This window comes from Hypanus sabinus, chromosome 1 (assembly GCF_030144855.1).
Source record: "Hypanus sabinus isolate sHypSab1 chromosome 1, sHypSab1.hap1, whole genome shotgun sequence".
NCBI classification, from domain to species: Eukaryota; Metazoa; Chordata; class Chondrichthyes; order Myliobatiformes; family Dasyatidae; genus Hypanus; species Hypanus sabinus.
Genome location: NC_082706.1, coordinates 190,274,308 through 190,298,934, shown reverse-complemented (window position 1 = coordinate 190,298,934; position 24,627 = coordinate 190,274,308). Strand labels below are relative to the sequence as shown.

Below are 24,627 nucleotides of genomic sequence, written 5' to 3'. Positions count from 1 at the left end.
TGGAGATGACTGGGAATTAAATATCCAAGGGTATCAGGTAATATGGAAAGATAGGCAGGAAGGCAGAGGAGGTGGGCTGGCACTCTTAATTAAGGATGAGATCAGGGCAATTGTGAGAGATGATATAAGATCTATGGAGCAGAATGTTGAGTCCATCTGAGTAGAGATTAAGAATAGTAAAGGGAAAAAAAATCGCTGGTGGAAATTGTCTATAGGCCACCTAATAAAAATATTACAGTGGCAGAGGCGATTAACCAAGAAATAACTGAGGCTTGTAAGAATGGAACAGCAGTTGTCATGGGGGATTTTAACTTCCACATAGATTGGGTGAATCAGGTTGGTCAAGGAAGTCTCGAGGAGGACTTCATAGAATGCATCCGTGATGGCTTTCTTGAGCAGCATGTTAGTGAACCTACAGGGGAAAATACTATTTTAGATCTAGTCCTGTGCAATGAGACAGGTAAGATTAACGATCTTGTAGTCAGGAATCCTCTTGGAAAGAGTGATCTTAGTATGAGTGAATTTTGCACACAGATGGAGGATGAAATTGTTAGATCTAAAACTAGTGTATTATGCTTGAACAAGGGAGACTAAAGCAAGATGAGGGAAGAGTTGGCTAATGTGGATTGGGAGCACAGGCTATTTGGTAGGACAGTTGAGGAACAGTGGAATACTTTCAAAGAGATTTTTCACAGTGCTCAACAAAAGTATATTCCAGTCGAAAGTAAGGACAGTAAGTGTGGGGAGAGCATGCCTTGGATAACTAAGGAACTAAAAGATAGTATCAAGTTAAAAGCTCGTGTGTAGAAAGTCGCAAAGAGTATGTGTACAAAATCGCAAAGAGCAGTGAGAGACTGGAGGATTGGGAAAACTTTAAAAAGTAACAAGGAACAACTAAACAAGAAATAAGGAAAGGGAAGATAGAGTATGAAAGTAAATTAGCACAAAATATAAAAACAGATAGCAAATTTTTTTATAAATATATAAAGTGGAAGAGGGTGGCTAAAGTCAACATAGGTCCCTTGGAAGACGAGAAGGGGAAATTGATATTGGGTGATGAGGAAATGGCTGAGGCATTGAAAGACTATATTGTGTTGGTCCTGTGGAGGATAGGTCTAATATGCCAAAGAATGATGTTAAGGACAAAATGGGAGGTGAGGACCTCGATAAAATCTGAATCACTAAAGGATAGTGGTGAGCAAACTAGAGGGCTTGAAGGTAGATAAGTCCCCTGGTCCTGATGGGATGAATCCCAGGGTGCTGAGGGAATTGGCTGAGGTTATAGTAGATGTGTTGGTAATCATTTACCAAAATTCTCTAGACTCTGGGCAGGTCCCGGTGGATTGGAAGACAGCAAATGTCACGCCACTTTTTAAAAAAGGATGTAGGCTAAAGACGGGCAACTATAGGCCAGTTAGCTTAACATCTGTAGTTGAAAAAATGCTTGAAGCTGTCATTAAGGAAGAAATAGCGAAACATTTAGAAAGGAGTGGTTTCATTAGACAGACGCAGCATGGATTCAGAAAGGGCAGGTCCTGTTTGACAAACTTACTGGAGTTCTTTGAGGACATAATGAGTCCAGTGGATAGAGGGGAATGGGTGGATGTCATATTCTTGGATTTCCAGAAGGTGTCCAATAAGGTGCCACACAAGTGACTTATAAATAAGATACGGATGCATGGAGTTGGAGGAAGTGTATTAGTATGGCTAGTGGATTGGTTAACCAATAGAAGACAGAGAGTTGTAAGGAATAATAGAAGAGAAGATTATTATTTAAATGGTGAAAGGTTGCAGCATGCTGTTGTGCAGAGGGACTTGGGAGTGCTTGAGCATGAATAGCAAAAAGTTAGCTTGCAGGTACAACGGATTATTAAGAAAGCAAGCGGAATGTTGGCCTTCATTGCTAGGGGAATTGAATTCAAGAGCAGGGAGATCATGCTGCAGCTATACAGGGTACTGGTGAGGTCACACCTGGAGTATTGTGTGCAGTTCTGGTCTCCGTACTTGAGGAAGGATATTCTGGCTTTGGAGGCAGTGCAGAGGAGGTTCACCAGGTTGATTCCAGGGATTAAGGGGTTAACCTATGAAGAGAGATTGAAACGCCTGGGACTAAACTCTCAGGAATTCAGAAGAATGAGAGGGGATCTTATAGAAACATACAAAATTTTGAAAGGTATAGAATAGATAGAAGTAACAAAGTTGTTTCCATTGGTTGAGGAGATGAGGAGAAACTGTTTTTCCCAGAAAATGGTGACTCTGTGGAATTCTCTGCCCAGGGAAGCAGTTGAGGCTTCTTCACTAAATATATTTACGATACAGTTAGATAGATTTTTACATAGTAGGGGAATTAAGGGCTGAATGGTCTACTTCAGCAACTATTGTCTATAATTAAGGGTTATGGGGAAAAGGCAAGTAGATGGAGCTGAGTTTATGGACCGATCAGCCATGATCATATTGAGTGGTGGGGCAGGCTCGATGGGCTGGATGGCCTACTCCTGCTCCTATTTCTTATGTTCTTATGTACCTAAAAAGACCGAGGTAACATGCCTGAATGACTGGCATCCTGTCGCACTCACCTGAATAATAAGTAAATGCTTTGAGAGGTTGACCAAGGACTACATTTGCAGCTTGTTACCACCCACACAACTGATCGACAGACAACACAGTAGCCACAGCTCTACACACCATCTTTACACATCTTTTGACATCAATAACCAATAGAAGCTAACCCCTGTTGACATCAATAGATCTGGTATTGAGAGGGTGAACAGCTTTAAGTCCCTCGGCATAAACATCACCGAGGATCTCACATGGTCTGTACACACCGGCTGTGTGGTGGAAAAAGCACAACAGCACCTCTTTCACCTCCAATGGTTGAATAAGTTCGGCATGAGTCCCCATATCGTAAGAACTTTCGACAGGGGCACAATTGAGAGCATCCTGACTGGCTGCATCACTGCCCGGTATGGGAACTGTACTTCCCTCAATTGCAGGACTCTGCAGAGAGTGGTGCAGACAGCCCAGGGCATCTGCAGATGTGAACTTCCCACTATTCAGGATATTTATCAAGACTGGTGTGTAAAAAGGGCCTGAAGAATCATTGGGGCCCCGAGTCACCCCAACCACAAACTGTTCCGGCTGCTACCATCTGGGAAACAGTACTGAAGCATTAAAGCCAGGACCAACATGCTGCAGGACAGCTTGTTCCACCAGGCCATCAGACTGATTAACTCACATTGATCTGAGTGTATTCTTCGTTACATTGTCTGTTCTATTTATTATAAATTACTATGATTGCACATTGCACATTTAGACAGAGACATAACGTAAAGATATTTACTCCTCATGTATGTGAAGGAGTGAAGGATGTAAGAAATAAAGTCAATTCAGTTCAATTCAGTTATAATTTAATGTGACAAAATCATTTATTTATCATAGTGCCGTGGCTCATGCTCACTTTGGAGGCAATGCAGAGGAGGTTCACCAGATTGATTCCAGAGATGAGAAGGTTAGACTATGGGGAAGAGATTGAGTCGCCTGGGACTGTGTTTGCTGGAATTCAGAAGGATGAGAGGAGATCTTTTAGAAACATATAAAATTATGAAAGAGATAGGTAAGATAGAGGCAGGAAAGCTGTTTCCACTGGTAGTTGAGACTAGAACTAGGGGACATAACCTCTAGATTCGGGGGAGTAAATTTAGGATGTAGATGAGGACTGCTTTTCCTAAAGAGTGGTGAATCTGTGGAATTCCCTGCCCAATGAAGCAGTGGAGGCTACCTTGGTAAATATATTTAAAACAACTTTGGATAGATTTTTGCATAGTAGGTGAATTAAGGGTTATGGGGAAAAGACAGGTAGGTGGAGATGAGTCCATGGCCAGATCAGCCATGATCTTATTGAATGGCAGAGCAGGTTCAACGGGCCAGATGGCCGACTCCTGCTCCTAATTCTTATGTTCATGATATCAGTTTAGTTGACTGGACTTTATTCTTCTTAAAAAAGCCAAAGAGAGGGCATACAACAGTGCAAAAATTAGTAAGAAAGTAGAGGATCCAGAAGCTTTTAAAAACCAGCAGAAGACAATTAAAAAGCCAGAACAACACACACAGAATGCTGGAGTAACTCTGCAGGTCAGGCAGCATCTATAGAAGTGAATAAACAGTTGATATTTCAGCTGAGACCCTTCTTCAGGACAGAATAAGAAGGTGGAGCGAAGGGAAGGAGGGTAGCTAGAAGGCAAAGTCAGGTGGGTTGGAAAAATAAAGGGCTGGAGAAGAATAAATCTAATTGGAGAGAGAGGAAAGTCATAAAGAGAGAAAGGATGAAATATGAAGGTAAGCTAGCCAATAATATAAAAGAGGATACAAAAAGTTTTTTCAGATATACAAAGAGTAAAAGAAAGGAAAGAGTAGATATCAGACCACTGGAAAATGATGCTAGAGAGGTAGTAATGGAAAACAAAGAAATAGTAGATTGATTTAATAATTATTTGCACCTGTGGCTAAGTTAGCAGATGGTACAAAGATAGGTAGAGGGGAAGGTACTGTTGAGGCAGCAAGGTGTCTGCTGAAGAACATAGATGGATTGGGGGGGATTGGCAAAGAGGTAGCAGATGGAATGTAATGTAGGGATGTGCATGGTCATGCACTTTGGCAGAAGAAATAAAAATGTGGACTATTTTCTAAATGGGGAGAAAGTTCAAAAATCAGAGGTGCAAAGAGATTTGGGGGTCCTTGTGCAGGATCCCCTAAAGGTTAACTGACAGGTTAAGTCAGTGGTAACGAAGGCAAATGTAGTGTTAGCATTAACTTCGAGAGGACTGGAATACGAAAGCAAGGATGTCATGCTGAGGCTTTATAAGACGTTGATCAGACGTGACCAAGTTTGGGCTCCTTATCTTAGAAAAGATGTGCTGGCATGGGGGGGTGGGGGTGGGGGCTCCAGAGGAAATTTTCATGAATGATCCCAGGAATGAAATGGTTAACATAGGAGTGTTTGAGTGTTTGGGCCAGTACTCACTGGAGTTTAGAAAAATGAGGGGGGGAATCTCAATGAAACCTATTGAATATTGAAAGGCCTATGTTGATGCTCTATAAGGCACTCATGAGACCACACTTGGAGCATTGTGTGCAGTTTTGGGCTCGTTATTTTAGAAATGATATACAGGTGTTTCCCCCCCCCCCCTTATAAAGGTAGAGTGTTCCTATGAAACCTTTCTTAAGCCGAAATGGCATAGAGCAAAGAACCATTCATTTATATGGAGAAAATTTTCATAAAAGTGAAAATCCTCTTTGTAATTAGGGGTACTGATTGTGTATGATCAGCCATGATCACAGTGAATGGTCATGCTGGCTAGAAGGGCCGAATGGCCTACTCTTTGCACCTACTGTCTATTGTAATGCAAAATCAGGTTACTATTGTAGGTCTTTTGTAGAAGTGAAGTGGTGTAAAGCGAACATTTGTAAAGCGGGGACACCTGTACTGACATTGGAGAGGGTTCAGAGAAGATTCACCAGAATTATTCCAGGAATGAAAGGGTTACCATATGAGGAATGTCTGGCAGCTCTTGGGTTGTATTCCCTGGAGTTCAGGAGAATGAGGGGGGATCTCATAGAAACATTCCGAATGTTAAAAGGCCTGAACAGATTAGATATGGCAAAGTTATTTCCCATGGTAGGGGATTCCAGGATAAGAGGACACAACTTCAGAATTGAAGGACATCCTTTTAGAACTGAGATGCAGAGAAATTACTTTAGTCAGAGGGTGGTAAATCTGTAGAATTTTTTGCAACGGGCAGCTGTGGAGGCCAAGTCATTGGGTGCATTTAAGGCAGAGATAGACAGGATCTTGATGAGCCAGGGCATCAAAGTGTATGGGGTGAAAGCAGGGGAGTGGGGATAACTGGAGGAATTGGATCAACCCATGATTGAATGGCGGAGCAGACTCAATGGGCCGAATGGCCTACTTCCATTCCTATATCTTGTTGTCTTATGGTAGAGTGGATGCAGAAAAGATGTTTGCTGTAGTGAGGGAGTCTAGGGCTAGAGGGCACAGCCTCAGAATTGAGGAACATCATTTAAAACAAAAGATGAGGAGGAATTTCTTTAGCCAGACAGTGGTGAATCTATGGAATTCAATGCCACCAGCCGCTGTGTAGAGCAAGCCATTGGGCATATTGAAGATGGAGCTTGATAATTTCTTGATTAATCAGGACTTATTACGTTATGGGGAGAAGTCAAGAATGGGGTTGAAAGAGGTAATAAATAAGCTGTGATGGAATGGCAGAGCAGACTAGATGGGCCAAATGGTCTTTGTCCTGAGTAATATCTTCATTGAAAACAGCTTTCAAATGTGAACCTCATTGTTCATTATTTAATATATATCTTTCTGAAGTACCAAGACTGCACATAGGGCTGTAATTTAGTTGCTGATAAAGACCAGCGCATTCTGGTATGCATGCAGTCGAGCAACAAATATAATCTATGAGCAGGTTTGGATAATGCAAGCATCATTACCAGAACACAAGGTTGCACTCTCCTTTGGCAGTTAGCAAGTCGTGCAGGTCTTAACCTTACAATAAGCTGCTGACGCATTGCTACAGATTTGACTCAACATGCATAACATTATTCTTATGAATTCTAAAACAAAATTGCTATTGATTATAAGCCCGTCGTGTTAAGATGTTACCTCTATTATTATGATAATAGATATTAACTGGCTATCATTATTCTGTGTTACTCAAAGTAAAGTTCAATGTATGTTAGCTACCTTTATCCAAGGATAAAAAGTTCAAAGTAAATTTATTATCAAAATACACATATGTCACCATATACAAACACTGAGATTCATTTTCTTGTGGGTATACTCAACAAATCTATAGAATAATAACCATAACAGAATCAATGAAAAGCCGTCCAGCTTGGGCGTTCAATCAGAATGCAGAGAACAACAAACTGAAACTACAAAAAAAAATAAGCAATAATTATTGAATTAAATTGGCTTTAATTCATACATCCTTCACATACATGAAGAGCAAAAATCTTTATGTTACATCTCCATCTAAATGTGCAATCATGGTAATTTATAATAAATAGAACAGTCAGTGTAATATAGAGTACACTCAAATCAGCATGAGTTCATCAGTCTGATGGCCCAGTGGAAGAAGCTGTCCTGGAGCCTGTTGGTCCTGGCTTTTATGCTGCGGTACCGCTTCCTAGATGAGAGCAGCTGGAATAGATTGTGGTTGGGGTGGTTTGGGACCCCAATGATCCTACATGCCCTAATTACACACCTGTCCTTGTAAATATCCTGAATCGTGGGAATTTCACAACTACAGATGCGCTGGGCTGTCCGCACCATTCTCTGCAGAGTCCTGCGAATAGGGAAGGTACGGTTCCCATACCAGGCAGTGATGCAGCCAGTGAGGATGCTCTCAATTGTGCCCCTGTAGAAAGTTCTTAGGACTTGGGGGCCCATATCAAACTTCCTCAACTGTCTGAGGTGAAAGAGGTGCTGTTGTGCCATTTTCACCACACACCTGATGTGTACGGACCAAGTGAGGTCCTCGGTGATGTGGATGCCGAGGAACTTGAAGCTGTTTACCCTCTCAACCCCAGATCCATTGATGTCAATATGGGCTAGCCCATCTCTATTCCTCCTGTAGTCCACAACCAGCTCCTTTGTTTTTGCGACATTGAGGGAGAGGTTGTTTTCTTGACACCACTGTGTCAGAGAGATGACTTCTTCCCTGTAGGCCACCTCGTTATTGTTTGAGATAAAGCCAATCAATGTAGTGTGGTCGGCAAATTTAATTAGCAGGTTGGAGCTGTAGGTGACGATACAGTCATGGGTGTACAGGGAGTGAAGAAGGGGACTTAGAACACAGCTCTGAGGGGCTCCTGTATTGAGGGTTGGAGGGGAGGGAGCCCACTCTTACAACCTGCTGGCGATCTGACAGGAAGTCCAGGATCCGGCTGCACAAGGCAGGGTCAAGGCCGAGGTCTCTGAGCTTCTCGTCGAGCCAATATTGAGAACATGAGATAAAGAGTCCTTGAAAGTGTTCATTGGTTGTGAAAACAGTAAATTGATGGGGCAAGTGAAGTTACCCCTTTGGTTTAGGAGCCTGATGGTTGAGGGGTAGTAACTGTTCCTGAACCGAGTTGTGTAAGTCCTGATTCAGAAGGATAACTGCATCTTAGTTACAATAACCTTTTCTATTGACTTCTGTGATTTCACTAATACTTGAACCATGTTCTGACAACTGATGGAACCTTGAGGAAACTAGGGATAGATAATGGTTAGGCCTGTTGATGGAGTCATGCAGCACAGAAACAGGTCATTTAGCCCACGTTGTCCAAGCCAGTTATTTCTGTCTTCTTGTATGCAACCAATAGATTCACCATAAACTGAAATATAACTTAATTCACCGTAAGACCATAAGACATAGGAGCAGAATTAGGCTATTCGGCCCATCGAGTCTGCTCCACCATTCAATTACGGCTGATCCTTTTTTCTATCTCCTCCTTAAACCCACTTCCAGGTCTTCTCTCCATAACCTTTGATGCCATGTCCAATCAAGAAGCTATCAATCTCTGCTTTAAATACACCCAACAACCTGGCCTTCACAGCTGCCTGTGATAATAAATTCCACAAATTCACCACCCTCTGGCTAAAGAAATTTCTCAGTATCTCTGTTTTAAATGGATGCCCCTCTGTCCTGAGGCTGTTCTCTCTTGTTCTAGACTGCCCCACCATGGGAAACATCCTTTCTACTTCTACTCTGTCTAGATCTTTCAATATTCGAAAGATTTCAATGAGATCTCCCCTCATCCTTCTAAATTCCAGTGAGTACAAACCCAGAGCCATCAAAGGCTCCTCGTATAACTCTTTCTTTCCCGGAATCATCGTCCTCTGAACTCTCTCCAATGCCAGCTCATCTTTTCCTAGATGAGGAGCCCAAAACTTCACAATACTCAAGGTGAGGCCTCACCAGTGCCTTATGAAGCCTCAGCATCACATCCCTGCTCTTGTATTCTTGACCTTGAGCTGAAATAAAACACATTTTGCTGAATTTTCCGGAGTCTTTGCAAGGGTTCGTCAGTCTTGTATCCTTGACCCAACCATCTTCAGTTGGCTCATAAATGACGTGACTTCAATCGTAAGGTCAGAAGTAAGAATGTACAGTAGGTTGATGATTGCAAGTCCTCAGATAATGAAGATGTCCACACCCAAATACAGCAAGACCTGGGAAATAGAAGGCGAGAAATATTCACACAACAGAAAAATCATGCAATGATGATATCCAGCATAAGAAAATCCAGCTGTCACCCCCTGACATTCATCAGGATCACCATCAGTGAATCCCCATTGAGCAAAAACTGAAATGGGGTAGCCATATATATAGTGTGGCTGTGAGATTAGGTTAGAGGCTAAGAAACACAAAAGATTCTGCAGATGCTGGAAGCCCAGGGTAACACACACAAAATGTGAGAGGAATTTTGGCACTTTCGATAGGTTCTATGCATGGAAGTAAAATGATGAAGTGTCAACATAAAACCTCAAAAAATATCATAGCTATATTTAACACACACAAAAAGCTGGAGGAACTCAGCAGTTAGGCAGCATCTATGGAGAGGAATAACGAATCAATGTTTTGGTTGAGATCCTTCACCAGGATAAGCTAAAAAGCCTCAGACAGAAGCATCCACTCTTTATTCATTTCTTAGAGACTAGGAATCCGTCTGTGAGTAACTTGCCTCTTAACTCCTTAAATTATGTCTCCTATGTACAAAGCTGAAGGAGTAGAATGCAATAGCCTCCATTTTCCTAAATGCATGCAGCTTCAACAACTGTCAAGAACCTCAACAGCATATAGAAAATGGTAGCCCACTGATAGGCTTACCATCCACAACCATTCATTTACTACAACACTGATGCACAGTTAAACAGCAGTTTGTACTATCTCCAGGATGCACTGCAGCAACTAACAATGACTTCCTAAACACACAATCTCTACCAGCTAAAAGGAGAAGCGCAGCAAAGGCTTATACCACCACGTGAGGTTGTCCCCCAAGCCGTAGACCATCCCAACTTCAATATCACTGTTCCTTCACTGTCGCTGGGTCAAATTTCTGGCGCTCCCTCCCTAACACTATGGTGGGCATACCCACACACCTCAAGGAGTGAAGCGGCTCAAGGAAGCAGTTTACAACCTCCTTCCCAAAGGTAGTAAAGAATGGGAAATGAAACGCTGGCTCAGCCCATGAAGCCCACATCCTTTGAATGAATAAAATAGTTCAGAATGGGAAGATCGTTTCATTGAGAACCTGTAGCCTTGTTCTCAGTACATCACAATACAACTGTCAGGTAGTGATGTTCTTTCAGTTGACCTCAAATCCTGTCATCTGCAACACGGTCCAGAGGTTGGCCATGAGAGGAGTCGTCAGAATTACAGTATATGGCCAAGCGATAAATCATGAGTAGAAAAGCAAAATGACAACAGTGACATAGTGTCGAAAATACCAGTTTGGGAAATGAGGTTGACTTAACTGTTTCTGATTCAACATAGCACCATTCTTTCTAAAAAGTTCATAACCTCTTTCCCAAATAATTATGCCAAACACATCTACAAATGTAATCTAAATTCTCTAAAAAAACTATTCGAGTTGAATATCATAAACATGAGAGAATCTACAGATGCTGGAAATCCAGAGCAACACGCACAAAATGCTGGAGGAACTCAGCAGGTCAGGCAGCGTCTATGGACATGGATAAGCAGTTAATGTTTTGAGCCTTGAATCATCTCTAATCAAAATGTCATTTCCATCAATGCTGCCTGACCTGTTGAGTTCCTCCAGCATTTTGTGTGTGTGTTGTCCTAGATGAAAATGGTGGTAAAAGGGGAATAAAAGACTGGCATTGTATCCTACCTTTCACATCCCGAGGATATCTACCTCACAGCTAAGGAAGGAGTAAATATTCACATATAAAGGTATTTATTATGTTGTGTCTTTAATGATGTTAAAGGTTGTATGCTAGCCAGAACACTGAGTGCCCTTCTCTCCATGGATACACTGTGGAATCCTTACATCTGTTTGAATTGCCTAACATCTCTTTTTAACATTTCATACAAAACATGAAACTCAGGTCATAAGACCATCAAACATAGCAGCAGAATTAGTCCATTCTGCCCATCGGGTCTGCTCTGCCATTTTGTCACGACTGATTTATTTTCTCTCTCAACTCTATTTTCCTGCCTTCTCCACGTAACTATTGAAGCCTCAGGGTTGTATATGGTGACATCTCTGTACTTTGATAATAAAGTTATTTTGAAATTTTTAACTTAATCAAGAACCTTTCAACCAACATACCCAATGACAGAGACGATAAGACATAGGAGCAGAATTAGGCCATTCGGCCCAAACTCAGGGTGGCCTTGCAGAATGACTTGGCCTCCACAGCTGTTTGGGGCAAATTCACTACACTCTGGCTAAAGGAACTCCTCACTACTGTTTTTAAAAAATATTCTTTTATTCTGAGGGTGTGCCCTCTGGACCTGGACTTCCCCACCACTGGGAACATCCTCCCCACATCTGCTTTATCCAGGCCTTTCATTATTCAGCAGGTTTCAATGAGATTGCCCCTATCCTTCCAAATTACAGCGAGTACCATTCCAAAGCCATTCTATATTGACCCTTTCATCCCTGGGACTGTTCTCATAAGTCTCCTCTGGACCCTCTCCGATACCGGCACATGCTTCATAAGAAAGTCAGGGTGCAAGTAGAACAGGATAAAAATTATGAGTGCCTGGAAGATCATGAGACGAGTCATTCTGCAGAGGAGTCACTCAATTTGCTAACAGTGCCACTCTGAAGGAGCAGTGGGGCTGCTCAACGGGCAAATTGAGGGGGAGGCCAGGCTGATAGTGACTTGGGCTGACATTTGATTGGCACAATGTGACTTTCTACTGCATTTGATATGTTGAATGGTGTATCATGCATGTCCTTCTGCATATGAATTAGCTTTCTTGGCTCCTCGAGCCTCCTCTGTTACTTAATATCGTGGCTGATCGTATTATTCTCATCTATGTGGCAGCGTAGCGGTTAGCATAATGCTTAATATCACCAGCGATAAGTAGATCAGATGACTGTGGCTCTGTTCCCTCTGCTGTCTCAGGAGTTTCTACGTTGTCCCCGTGACAGAGTGGCTTCCCCCGGGTGCTTTGCATTCCTCCCAAATTTTCCAAAAAACATATGGATTAGGGTTAGCAAGTTATGGGCATGCTATGTTGGCACCAGAAGCATGGTGACATTAGCAGGCTGCCCCCAGCATACCTTCTTTTCTTTAGTCGTTGATACAAAAACGGTGCACTTCAATGATGTTTCAATGTACATGTGACAAATAAAGCTAATCTTTAATCTTTATGTTTTTTAATATAATATTTCTATTTTTGCATGATTTTAAATCTATTCAATATATGTATACTGTATATTACTTATTTACTTATAAGTATATTAAATATTACTTATAAGTATATTAAATTTATAAGTATATTAAATTTATAAGTATATTAAATTTACTTATTTATCATTATTATTTTATTTTTTCTCTTCTATATTATGTATTGCATTGAACTGCTGCTGCTAAGTTAACAAATTTCACGTCACATGACAGTGATTCTGAAATGATGGTGCTACTTTTAATTAAAAGACAGGCAGAAATTCCTCAGAAGTTTGGGAAAGTTGACTGAATAGTTATATAACCATATAACAATTACAGCATGGAAACAGGCCATCTCGGCACAGACTAGAAGGGCCGAGATGGCCAGTTTCCGTGCTGTAATTGTTATATAGTCATATGTTACATAACTGTAACAAAAAGTAGGGATTAATGGGTTCCTTTCAGAATGGCAGGCAGTGACCAGTGGGGTACTGCAACGTTCGGTGCTGGGACCGCAGCTGTTTACAATATACATTAATGATTTAGATGAAAGGATTAAAAGTAACATTAGCAAATTTGCAGATGACACAAAGCTGGGTGGCAGTGTGAGATGTGAGGAGGATGTTAGGAGAATGCAGGGTGACTTGGATAGGTTGGGTGAGTGAGCAGATGTATGGCAGATGCAGTTTAATGTGGATGAATGTGAGGTTATCCTCTTTGGTGGCAAGAACAGGAAGGCAGATTACTATCTGAATGGTGTCAAGTTAGGAGAAGGGGAAGTACAACAAGATCTAGGTGTCCTTGTTCATCAGTCACTGAAAGTAAGCATGCAGGTACAGCAAACAGTGAAGAAAGCTAATGGCATGTTGGCCTTCATAACAATGGGAATTGAGTATAGGAGCAAAGAGGACCTTCTGCAGTTGTACAGGGCCCTGGTGAGACCCCACCTGGAGTATTGTATGTAGTTTTGGTCTTCAAATTTGAGGAAGGACTTTCTTGCTATTGAGGGAGTGCAGTGTAGGTTCATGAGGTTAATTCCCCGGATGGCGGGACTGTCATATGTTGAAAGATTGGAGCGACTGGGCTTGTATACACTAGAATTTAGAAGGATGAGAGGGGATCTGATTGAAGCATATGAGATTATTAAGGGATTGGACACGCTAGGAGCAGGAAACATGTTCCTGATGTTGGGGGAGTCCAGAACCAGAAGCCACAGTTTAAGAATAAGGGGTAGGCCATTTAGAACTTTTTTAGAACTGAGGAGAAATTTTTTCACCCAGAGGGATGTGGATCTGTGGAATGCTCTGCCTCAGAAGGCAGAGGAAGCCAATTCTCTGGATGTTTTCAAGAAAGAGTTAGATAGAGCTCTTAAAGATAGCGGAGTCAAGGGATATGGGGAGAAGGCAGGAACGGGGTACTAATTGTGAATGATCAGCCATGATCACAGTGAATTGAGGTGCTGGCTCAAAGGGCCGAATGGCCCACTGCTGCACCTATTGTCTATTGTCTATTTTCACACACAGCTCTCCAGAGTTTACAGAGAATGGACGAAAAATAAAAAAAAATCCAGTGAGTGGCAGTTCTGTGGGCGAAATTGCCCTGTTAGTGAGAAAAGTAAGAGGAGAGTGGCTGGACTGGTTTGAGCTGACAGGAAGGGTACGGTACCACAAGTAACCACATGTTACAACAGTGGTTGTAGAGGACCACTGCTGAACATACAACACATCGAACCTTGAAGTGGATGGGCTACAGCAGCAGAAGGCTATGAACATGCACTCAGTGGCCAAGGGGCTACTGGTTGTATATCAAGCAAACACAAATTCTCTAAGTTTTGTTCGCTTCATTTGGAAACTTGTGTCTTTCCATGTACAGAGGGTCAAGCAATGAAAAAGCAAAGCTGAGTAAAGGCTAAGTAGTGGTGGTGGAAAATGTATCTAGTTCTAAGAAAATATGTTTACTTTCATTTGTAAGCAGTTTAAGTGCAATGAAGGGACATTGTTCTGATGTAAATCCAAGCAGTCATAGAGTCTCCTGCACCAATGAAATCTAAAAGCCGCTTTAAGTAAGTGTAAAATCACAAATTATATTTCTATGTATTTTAATTAAAGGAATATTATTGGCTTGTTTAGATCTAACATAACAAGATTGTTAATAAGTTCTGGTATTAGTGCCTTCAAAAAGTGTCTAGCATATGAATATCTGATTAAGCTACATTTTCATACAAGTGGCCCTGAGCGTCAGTCAGATTTGAATTTAGCAACAGAACCTCCATTTGATAAAATAGTGCGTCTCTGCTAGAAGTCACAGGTGTGGAAGTATTGTAGTGTTGCTGGAAAGCATCTCGCAAATGATGGACTCCATAGCAGTTCTCAGCTTGGGACGTACGGCCCTCCAAGAGTTCATGCTGGATTTCATAGGGGACGCAGTGAAACACGAGTAATTATGTAATTTAAATGGAACCTTGAATGAAATGAATGGGAAAATATGCTGGATGATTCAAAAGAGGCAGCAAAGTAACTTAGCCTGTTTGCTGGGGCGGGAGGGAGTTGATCTGCTCCTGCGCAGATCACCACTCACACTCTGCTGAGCCCCGCTGCACATTCACCCCAAAATCACAAACTGCAGATTTGGTGGGGCTGTCTACAACAAGGCCAATCAGCAAATATACTAAGTCTGACATATTTTACCTGTTAGATGTATTTGAAAAACTGAACAAGTAATTACAAGGGGGGAAAACACAGCAATCTCATATCATGCAAAGAGGCTAATACTGTTTTCCTTAGGAAACTCGAAACTTTTCAGCAGCAATATTGGAGGTCATGAGTTTAGGCAATTTCCTTCACTGACCACCCTTAAGATAGAATTGGAAGTTGATCTTGGTCATTTGTAACAACTGCACACTGATAATGGTATTTCAGTTCAGAGACCTGTTGAAGATTCATATTCCAGATTGGGTGGTGGATCCACTTGGGGTGAACGTGAATAATGTTGACACCACACTGCAAGAATGTCTTACTGAGCTGCAGAGTGATACAACAGCTCAAGCAAAATTCAAACGCAGCAAGCAAAATTTCTGGATAACTAGTGATATTCAGCATAAGTTTCCACAGGTCTGAGAGAAAGCAAAGTTCCTTTTCAATTGCACTTCCCCCTCTTATCTGGCTGAATGTGGTTTTAGTCAAACTTTTCACCTGCTATCAAAAGCTTCGAACTGTTTTGATATTGTGAAAAAAGGTGATCTTCAATTATCTTTAACCAAGTTCCAACCAAATATTCGCTCCTTTGCATCAGTTGCAAGGATTTCACAAAATACCCAATGTAATAATATTATGTGCTTCTACATTGCTGGTTGAAAGAATATTATGAATTACTGTGTTCTGTTCTGGTCACCTCACTACAGGAAGGATATGGAAGCCATAGAAAGGGTGCAGAGGAGATTTACAAGGATGTTGCCTGGACTGGGGAGCATGCCTTATGAGAATAGGTTGAGTGAACACGGCCTTTTCTCCCTGGAGCGACAGAGGATGAGAGGTGACCTGATAGAGGTGTACAAGGTGATGAGAGGCATTGATCATGTGGATAGTCAGAGGCTTTTTCCCCAGGGCTGAAATGGTTGCCACAAGAGGACACAGGTTTAAGGTAGTGGGGAGTATGTACAGAGGAGATGTCAGGGGTAAGTTTTTTACTCAGAGGATGGTGAGTGAGTGGAATGGGCTGCCGGCAACGGTGGTGGAGGTGGATACAATAGAGTCTTTTAAGAGACTTTTGGATAGGTACATGGAGCTTAGAAAAATAGAGGGCTATGGATAACCCTAGTAATTTCTAAGGTAGGGACATGTTCAGCACAATTTTGTGGGCCAAAGGGCCTGTATTGTGCTGCAGGTTTTCTATGTTTCTAAAAATAAAGTATCCTATTTAGAGCTTTGAGATAAGTTTTATTTTTCATATACACCTGTAACACTATATTTAACTTGTAATATCTATAACCCGTTAAAACCTAAGTATTAGCTATATATTAGAATAATTAATACAATTGACCAAAATATTTTTCATAGCTAATGGAGATATGGAGTGTAGAGGCCGTAGAGGTAAATGAAAGTCACAAGTGTGTCACAGGCAGAAAAAAGTTTGAGAGCCACTGGTCTGCAGTTATAGATGGGATCTTGATTGCGTGGATTGTCCTGTTATAGACTGTAGCAAACTACCTGAGTGTTTATTTCAAACTGCACTCAGCCAGTTAAGTATAAAGAATATTCCATTAAAGTCTACGAACTCTCACAGCTAGCTGGACTACATGTTGTCCCTCCCCACTGCTTGTAAAAACGCAATCCCCTTCTCTCAATTCCTCCATCTCTGCCACATCTGCTCTTAGGATGAGGCTTTTCATTCTAGATTGAAGGAGATGTCCCCCTTTTTCAAAGGAAGGGGCTTCCCTTCCTCCATCAACGCTGCCCTCAACTGCATCTCTTCCATTTCATGCACGTCTGCTCTTACCCCATCTTCCCTCCACCCTACCAGGTATAGTGTTCCTCTTGTCCTCACCTATCAACCCACCAGCCTCTGTGTCCAGCACGTAATTCTCCGAAGCCTCCCCCACCTCCAACAGGATCTCACCACCAAGCGAATCTTTCTCTCTCCCCCTGCCCCCACAATTTCTGCTTTCTGCAGGGACCGCTGTCTATGTGACTCCCTGATGCACCATCAATAACTCTCGGAGGCGGGAGGCGAACAATAGTTATTGATGGTGCATCAATTTTATTAGCAGCAAAACGGAGCACAGCATCTTGGAGACCCTAATGCGGAGCAGTGCCTCCAATCGCCTTTATACAGGGGTCTGTGGGAGGAGCCACAGGAGCAGTCAGCAGAGGGGCATGTCCAGACAGGTATACATAGTTTACCACACTCCCTTGTCCATTCATCCCTCCCCAATGATCTCCCTCCTAGCATTTATCCTTGCAAATGGAACAAGTACAAGACCTGCCCCTACACCTCCTCCCTCACTACCATTCAGGGCCCTAAACAGTCTTTCCAGGTGAGGCGACTCTTCAACTGTGAGTCTGTTAGGGGTCATATACTGTGTTCGGTGCTCCCAGTGTGGCATCCTATATATCGGTGAGACCTGAATTAAATTCGGAGACCACTTCACCAAGAACCTATTCTCTGTCTGCCAGAACAAGCAGAATCTCCCAGTGGCCACCCATTTTAATTCCCCTTCCATTCCCATTTTGATAATTCCACCCTGGCCTCCTCCACTGTCGTGATGAGGCCATACTCAAGTTGGAGGAACAACACCTTATATTCCATTTGGGTAGCATCCAACCTGTTGGCATAAACATTGATTTCTCAAACTTTCAGTAATGCCCCCTCCTTCACCATTTCCCATAACCTTTTCCCTCTCTCACCTTGCCCTTGCCAATCACCTCCCTCTGGTGCTCCTCCCCATTTTTCTTTCTTCCATGGCCTGTCTCTTTCACGAATCCACTTCCCAGCTCTTTACTTCATCCCTCCCCTTCCAGGTTTCACCAACCACCTGGTGTTTCTCTCCCCTCCCCCAGCTTTTAAATCTACTCCTCGGCTTTTTTTCCTCCAGTCCTGCCGAATGGTTTCAGCCCGAAACGTCGACTGTACTCTTTTCCATAGATGCTGCCTGGCCTGCCGAGTTCCTTCAGCTTTTTGTGTGCGTTGCTCAAATTTCCAGCATCTGCAGGTTTTCTCTTGTTTGTCCATTAAAGTGCTGACTTGTGCCTTGTGAGTAGTGGGAAGAATTTGGACAATCCTGAGGCACATCAAGCTCTGTAGAATATTTATCCTCTCACCTGCTGTTGTTGCTGTCGTATTTATGAGGCTTGTCCAGTTAAGTTGCTGGTCAATGCAATCTGAGGTGCAAAATCACCTTCTGCCTGTAATTTGCATCATATTTGCCGTCTTAATGTTTTCTTTTGTCATTGGCTGTGTGTGAAATTGAGAAATTAGTCATCCAGCCAGCACATTATTCCAAAGATGGAAGCCTTTCAAGTCATAAAGGTACTTATAGATCTTATTGCTTGCTTACTCTAAAACACATTCAGGTAGTAAATTCAAAGTTATTGTAGCGTAACCAGAATTAAATTAACTGAATGTTTCTTTAAAACTTGCTTATTTATTGCATTACTTTTTTGTCAGTTCCCTTCCATTATAAATTGCAAAATAATTTGTTATTTAAATGTTAAATTCCACCAAGATTCTAATTCCAAATTATTTGACCTGCTGACACATTTCAAAACAGCTCGATTCGTGTTGCACCTCTTTTGTTTCTTTCTATCACTCTCAGAACCTTTTCCTTCTGTTCAGGATTTTTTTTCCCCTTTTTTATCATTACTGTCACAGCCATCAACTCTTGCAATTCTTGTGAGAAAATTACAAACTTGGTACCGTGCTTAACATTGGTGTTGAAAGCAAACAATGGATGAGGTTCGAAAGATTATTGGAAGAAAGCAGGGAGTTCGGAGCATAAGGGAAAGGGTGCCTCCAAAGCAAAACTGGAATGCTAATCCTTTTATTTGACAATAGGATATGGTGCGACTTCTAAGATTACCCTTCATTAATCTGTTTTACCTCACAATTCCACAGAGTAATGTAGGTATAGATAAAGAAATAAACAGTGTGGAGGTAATGGGAGTGAACTTCCAGTACTGTCTATCTAATATAGTTAACAACTATCTATTTCAGAAGGGGCAAATATCATTTTCTGAAACTGTAGGTGGTGATCTTAAGTAAATCCTTACTTGTTTCCCTGTTCTAGCAATGCAAACTCTAAGATATCTAGGAATGGGAGGGTTCCCCCACCCCAACCAAAACATGTCCCTTCCTTTGTCCCTACAAATGTCAGCCAACATGACCAACCAAAATCATTGCAATTGCTTCCCTCGGAACCACGAGGCATTCTTCCGTATGGTAATGCTGTAGGTCTAGAATAACCACACTCGTACTGTGCAGGCTCAGAATGCTTGACAGTAATTTGCATTCCAAATAGAGCTTGTGAAAGGGAAAGCAATGATTAGAAAATCACTAGGATTCTTTCCTTGTCCAGCAGGTATCTAAAAGTGGGTGAGCCAGGCTTAGGCCCCTGCCCAATTTTGATCTTTATAGACATGTGCAAGATTACAATGTGACTAGAAAGCTAGAAGCAACAATCTTGAGGTCTCCATTGGGGGGTAAGCATCTTGCTGTAATCTTATTTGTCTCTCAGCTCTGACCTGGCTTATTTTCTTCTACATGGCTCTCTGATGAATCAGATTTTGATTTTGTCTCTTGAAGATTGGTTTCCTTGTGGAATTACCAAGGCAATGCTGGGTGCTGTTATGAGTGGACAGCTGGCTGGATTGTACAAAGTGGAATGGATGAACACCAAGTGAAAGTACTGGGTTGTGTTTCCGGTGTTGTCAAAGGGACAGGCAGAATTTCGGGAAAAGTAATCCCAATCCTAGGGACTTGCAGGGAAGCTGATGTACATCTGTAGGAACGGTGTAGAAAAATATTCCACATTGGTGTCATCTGGTTAAAATGAGTAAAGAGTTGGTCTTGGTAGGTACCTTGTTTAAAACAAAAGGTGATTGATTTCTAATTCCTGAAATAGAAAAAGCAAGCGAAACCTGGAAGATAGATCGATTGAAGTCAGGTACAGTTAGTTGAAATCATTTATACTTGTGCATTTACTGTTGCTGAATCTCAAATAATTCAAAGTAGGCCAGTTTGATTAATTCAAATGGATGATTAATTTGTTCTCCTTTATAATAGTGTGGACATCAAGCAAAGTGGGACATGTCTTCAGTGCTTTATTTGCTGTCCATTGACATAATTTGTTGCTTATGAAACAGCTATATGTCATGTAAGGTTCTTTGTCATTACAATCATGTTGAAAAGTCTCTTTTATCACTTTGGAACGTTGATTTATAAAACATTATTGCACAGAAATACGCCTTTCAGTGCTCCAGGTCTATCCAGTGATCCTGCTAGCATCACTCCAGTTTTGACCTCCTCCTTATCCCCATTCCCTTTCATGTTCCTCCTCTTAAAGTGAGTATTCTTCAGAAAAGTATTTACAATGTATCATTTGTGACAAGATTCTATGTTGTAATCGATTGCTATATTGATGCCAGATTCAGTATTTAAGATAGGAATACATTTGTATAGTAAATTAAGGAAAAGGAAGCATATCTTAACTGATAGGTTCTACTAGTAGCATGATCACTTGAGGCGTAAGATGTTCTCCTAAGCGTTTCCTATTGGAGGGTACACATCCGATCTGGGATCCGTATATTCTGGTGCAGTGGTGGCTGTGTCTTTCGGTTGTTCATTCCCTAACTTTGCAGCTTCCACTTGTTCATTTGCAGATGACACAAAGCTGGGTGGCAGTCTGAATTGTGAGGAGGATGTTATGAGAATGCAGGGTGACTTGGATAGGTTGGGTGAGTGGACAGATGCATGGCAGATGCAGTTTACTGTGGATAAATGTGAGGTTATCCATTTTGGTGGCAAGAACAGGAAGGCAGATTACTATCTGAACTATCCTTGTTCATCAGTCACTGAAAGTAAACATGCAGGTTACAGCAGGCAGTGAAGAAAGCTAATGGCATGTTGGCCTTCATAACAAGGGGAGTTGAGTATAGGAGCAAAGAGGTCTTTCTGCAATTGTACAGGGCCCTGGTGAGAAGGGGAGTTGAGTATAGGAGCAAAGAGGTCTTTCTGCAATTGTACAGGGCCCTGGTGAGACCACACCTGGAGTATTGTGTGCAGTTTTGGTCTTCAAGTTTGAGAAAGGACACTCTTGCTATTGAGGGAGTGCAGCGTATGTTTTCTTTGCAATGTTTTCCTTTGCCCACCGGGGCTCGCTGACCTTCCTTCAACTGGGAGTATTGAATTGAATTGACTTTATTTCTTACATCCTTCTGTTACGAATGTGCCACAACTCTGGGGGGCCGAAGGGTACAAAGTAGCCCCCTCCTTTTCGAGAATCGCAAGATCGCTATTAATTTGGGTCTGGGGCCCAGGAAATGAGAGAGAGACACACAGAATCCACAAGGGTTTGGAATGTGTGTCCTGGCCTCAGTGATACAAAGCCACGGATAACGGCCATTGTCTCTTGGAGACGGAATTGTGTATTGAGTACTGTACTATTCATTGAAGCCCTCTGGGAATGATCAGAGGGGGTTGGTGGAGGGATTGCATCATCCCAACCTGATTGACATCTGAAACCCTGTGAGTCAAGATAAAAGTAGGGTCTGGGGAAAAACCCCTTTAGACGCACCAGGAGAAACGCTAGAAATCCCATGTCAGCGTTTAATAGCGACAGCCGGTGGAGGGCCCACGTGCGTCCTTTCCCATTGCCTGGGATTGGGGCCTTACCATGGAAGAACGGCTTAGCTAAAGAAGAGGCCACCAACGAAATTTCGAAGGATCGACATCATAAAAAGGACAAGCTGGCAAGTTTCTAAAATCTGTCTCTCTCTCCAACCAAAAAAGCTGCAGCCTGAATGAACTGATTGACTTTTATATTTCCATCGGACAATACTTTATCCCCTAGACAATGATAGAGCTTATTTCTTATTGATTATTATTATACCCGCACTTTTAGATTTAGTATCGCCGACGTATATTATCTGTATAACCATATAACATATAACAATCACAGCACGGAAACAGGCCATCTCAGCCCTCCTAGTCCGTGCCGAACTCTTAATCTCACCTAGTCCCACCTACCCGCACTCAGCCCATAACCCTCCACTCCTTTCCTGTCCATGTTTGCATTTCCTGTATGTTTGCATTGATATTATTTTTGTGTATTTTTACTAATAAATACTGTTAAAAATAGTACCATCAGACTTCAACGGACCTCTCTATCTTTGCTGGTAAGTGACCCAGTTACGGGGTTCGTAACACTTCACATACATGAGGAGCAAAAATCTTTATGTTACGTCTCCATCTGAATGTGCAATATGCAAGTTATAGTAATTTGTAATAAGTAGTATGTACAACAGGATAGTCAGTGTAGCATAGAAATACAATTGTATCAGAGTAAATTAATTGGTCTGATGGTCTGATGGAAGAAGCTGGAACCTGGCTTTAATGCCATGGTGCTGTTTCCCGGATAGTTCCAGCTGGAACAGTTTATGTTGGGGTGACTCTGGTCCCCAATAATCTTAAGGGCTCTTTTTACATACCTGTCTCTGTAAATATCCTGAATCATGGGAAGTTCACAGCTACGGGTGTGCTGGGCTGTCCGCACCACTCTCTGCAGAGTCCTGCGATTAAGGGAGGTACAGTTCCCATACCAGGCAGTGATGCAGCCAGTCAGGATGCTCTCAATTGTCCCCTATAGAAAGGATTTGGGGACTCATGCCAATCTTCTTCAACCTTCTGAGGTGAAGGAGATGCTGGTGTGCTTTTTTCCACTACACAGCCAGTATGTACGGACCACGTGAGATCCTCAGTGATGTGTATGCCAAGGAACTTAAAGCCGTTCACCCTCTCAACCCCAGATCCATTAACATCAATAGGGGTTAGCCCATCTCCATTCCTCCTGTAGTCCACAACCAGCTCCTTTGTTTTTGTGACATTGAGGGAGAGGTTGTTTTCTTCACACCGCTGTGTCAGGGTGATGACTTCTTCTCTGTAGGCTGCCTCATTGTTATTTGAGATAAGGCCAATCAATGTAGTATTGTCAGCAAATTTAATTAACAGATTGGAGCTGTGGGTGGTGACACAGTCATGGGTATACAGTGAGTAAAGGAGGGGACTTAGGACACAGCCCTGAGGGGCAGAGGTGAGGGAGCCCACTCTTACCACCTGCCGGTGATCTGACAGGAAGTCCAGGGTGAAGGCCGAGGCCTCTGAGCTTCTTGTCAAGCCTGGAGGAAATTATGGTGTTGAATTCTGAACTAAAAAGGATCTGAATAATTAATGTACTTTGAACTTTTGGATCATAATTTTTCTATCTAAGACAACATGGAAAACAAAGAACAAAGTAAGGTTGACATTTTAGAAGCACTGCTCTGTTTTTCCCAGACATTCAAGTTCTTTTCTTTAATTATTATTGCCTTGTAGTTACTTTTCTGATGTTAGCATCTGAATTACATGACCTACCCGCTGGAGTTGGTGTTGCTTTGTCATGGTGGAGAGACTGTATGTGTTGGCCTCCTCCAGTATGCTGATGCTCAAGTGTCTGCCTTCCAGCTGATCGTCCATCTCTCTTCGGCGCCATTGTTCCAGAGCTGTCAGGTGTCTACTGTAGGTGGTCCATGACTCAGCTCTATATAGTAATGTAGGAAGGAGGACTGCTCTATAGACCAAAATTTTTGTCTGGACAGTAGCTCATGGTCTTCAAAGTTCTACTAAAGGAGAAGAAAAGACACAAGGAAAGCTGGTGTTTAGACATCGATTTAGATTGAAAAGGTCGGGGTGTCAGGACCCAAGGCGACGGACGGGCTGGTTCAGACTGCAGCCCCACCACTCAGCTCTTTGCTGAACTGTGGAACTCTCTTTGCAGACTTCAGTTCAGAACGCTGTTTGCTTACGGTTATTCTTTGCATGATGTGTTCTTTTTCTCTGCACATTGAGTGTTCAACTGTCTTCTTTATTTTTATGGGTTCTTTTATTTTTTTTTATGGGCATGATGCTTTTTCTCCACTCTGAAAATGGGTGTTTGACTGTCTTCTGTTTTTTAAATGGTTTCTTTCACGTTTCTTTGTTTTATGGCTGTCTGTAAAGAGACAGATCTCAAGTTTGTATAATGTATACAAACTTAGATAATAAATGTACTTTCAACTGGTGGGTCATCATTTTTCTATCCAAAACAAACTGGTAAACAAAGAAGAAAGTGAGGTTGACATTTTAGAAGCACTGCTCTGTTTTTTCTCAATCATTTAAGTTCTTTCCTTTAATTATTATTGACCTTCTGTCACTTTTCTGATGCAGGAAATACTGTCCAGAGTACATCACTCATCGGATTACTTTATAACAGTGAATAATTGAATCAAGCCTCCTAATAACCTTGCAGTAGCTCAGCGAGAAAAAAATAAATTAAGATTTCAGCTAGACAGGCTTTCATTTTGATTCAGGTTAGCAAACTGATATGGTGACTCTCTCTCTATAGATGCTACCAGATCTTATGAATATTTGCCATGTTTTCTGTTTTTACTTCTGACTTACAG

General features: G+C 42.0%; 1 protein-coding gene across 11 annotated transcripts in view; it reads left to right on the top strand.

Moving 5' to 3' along the window:
- LOC132401655 (lethal(3)malignant brain tumor-like protein 4) overlaps nucleotides 1-24,627 on the top strand; it is a 380,142-nt gene that overhangs the window by 261,535 nt on the left and 93,980 nt on the right. The window lies entirely within an intron of this gene.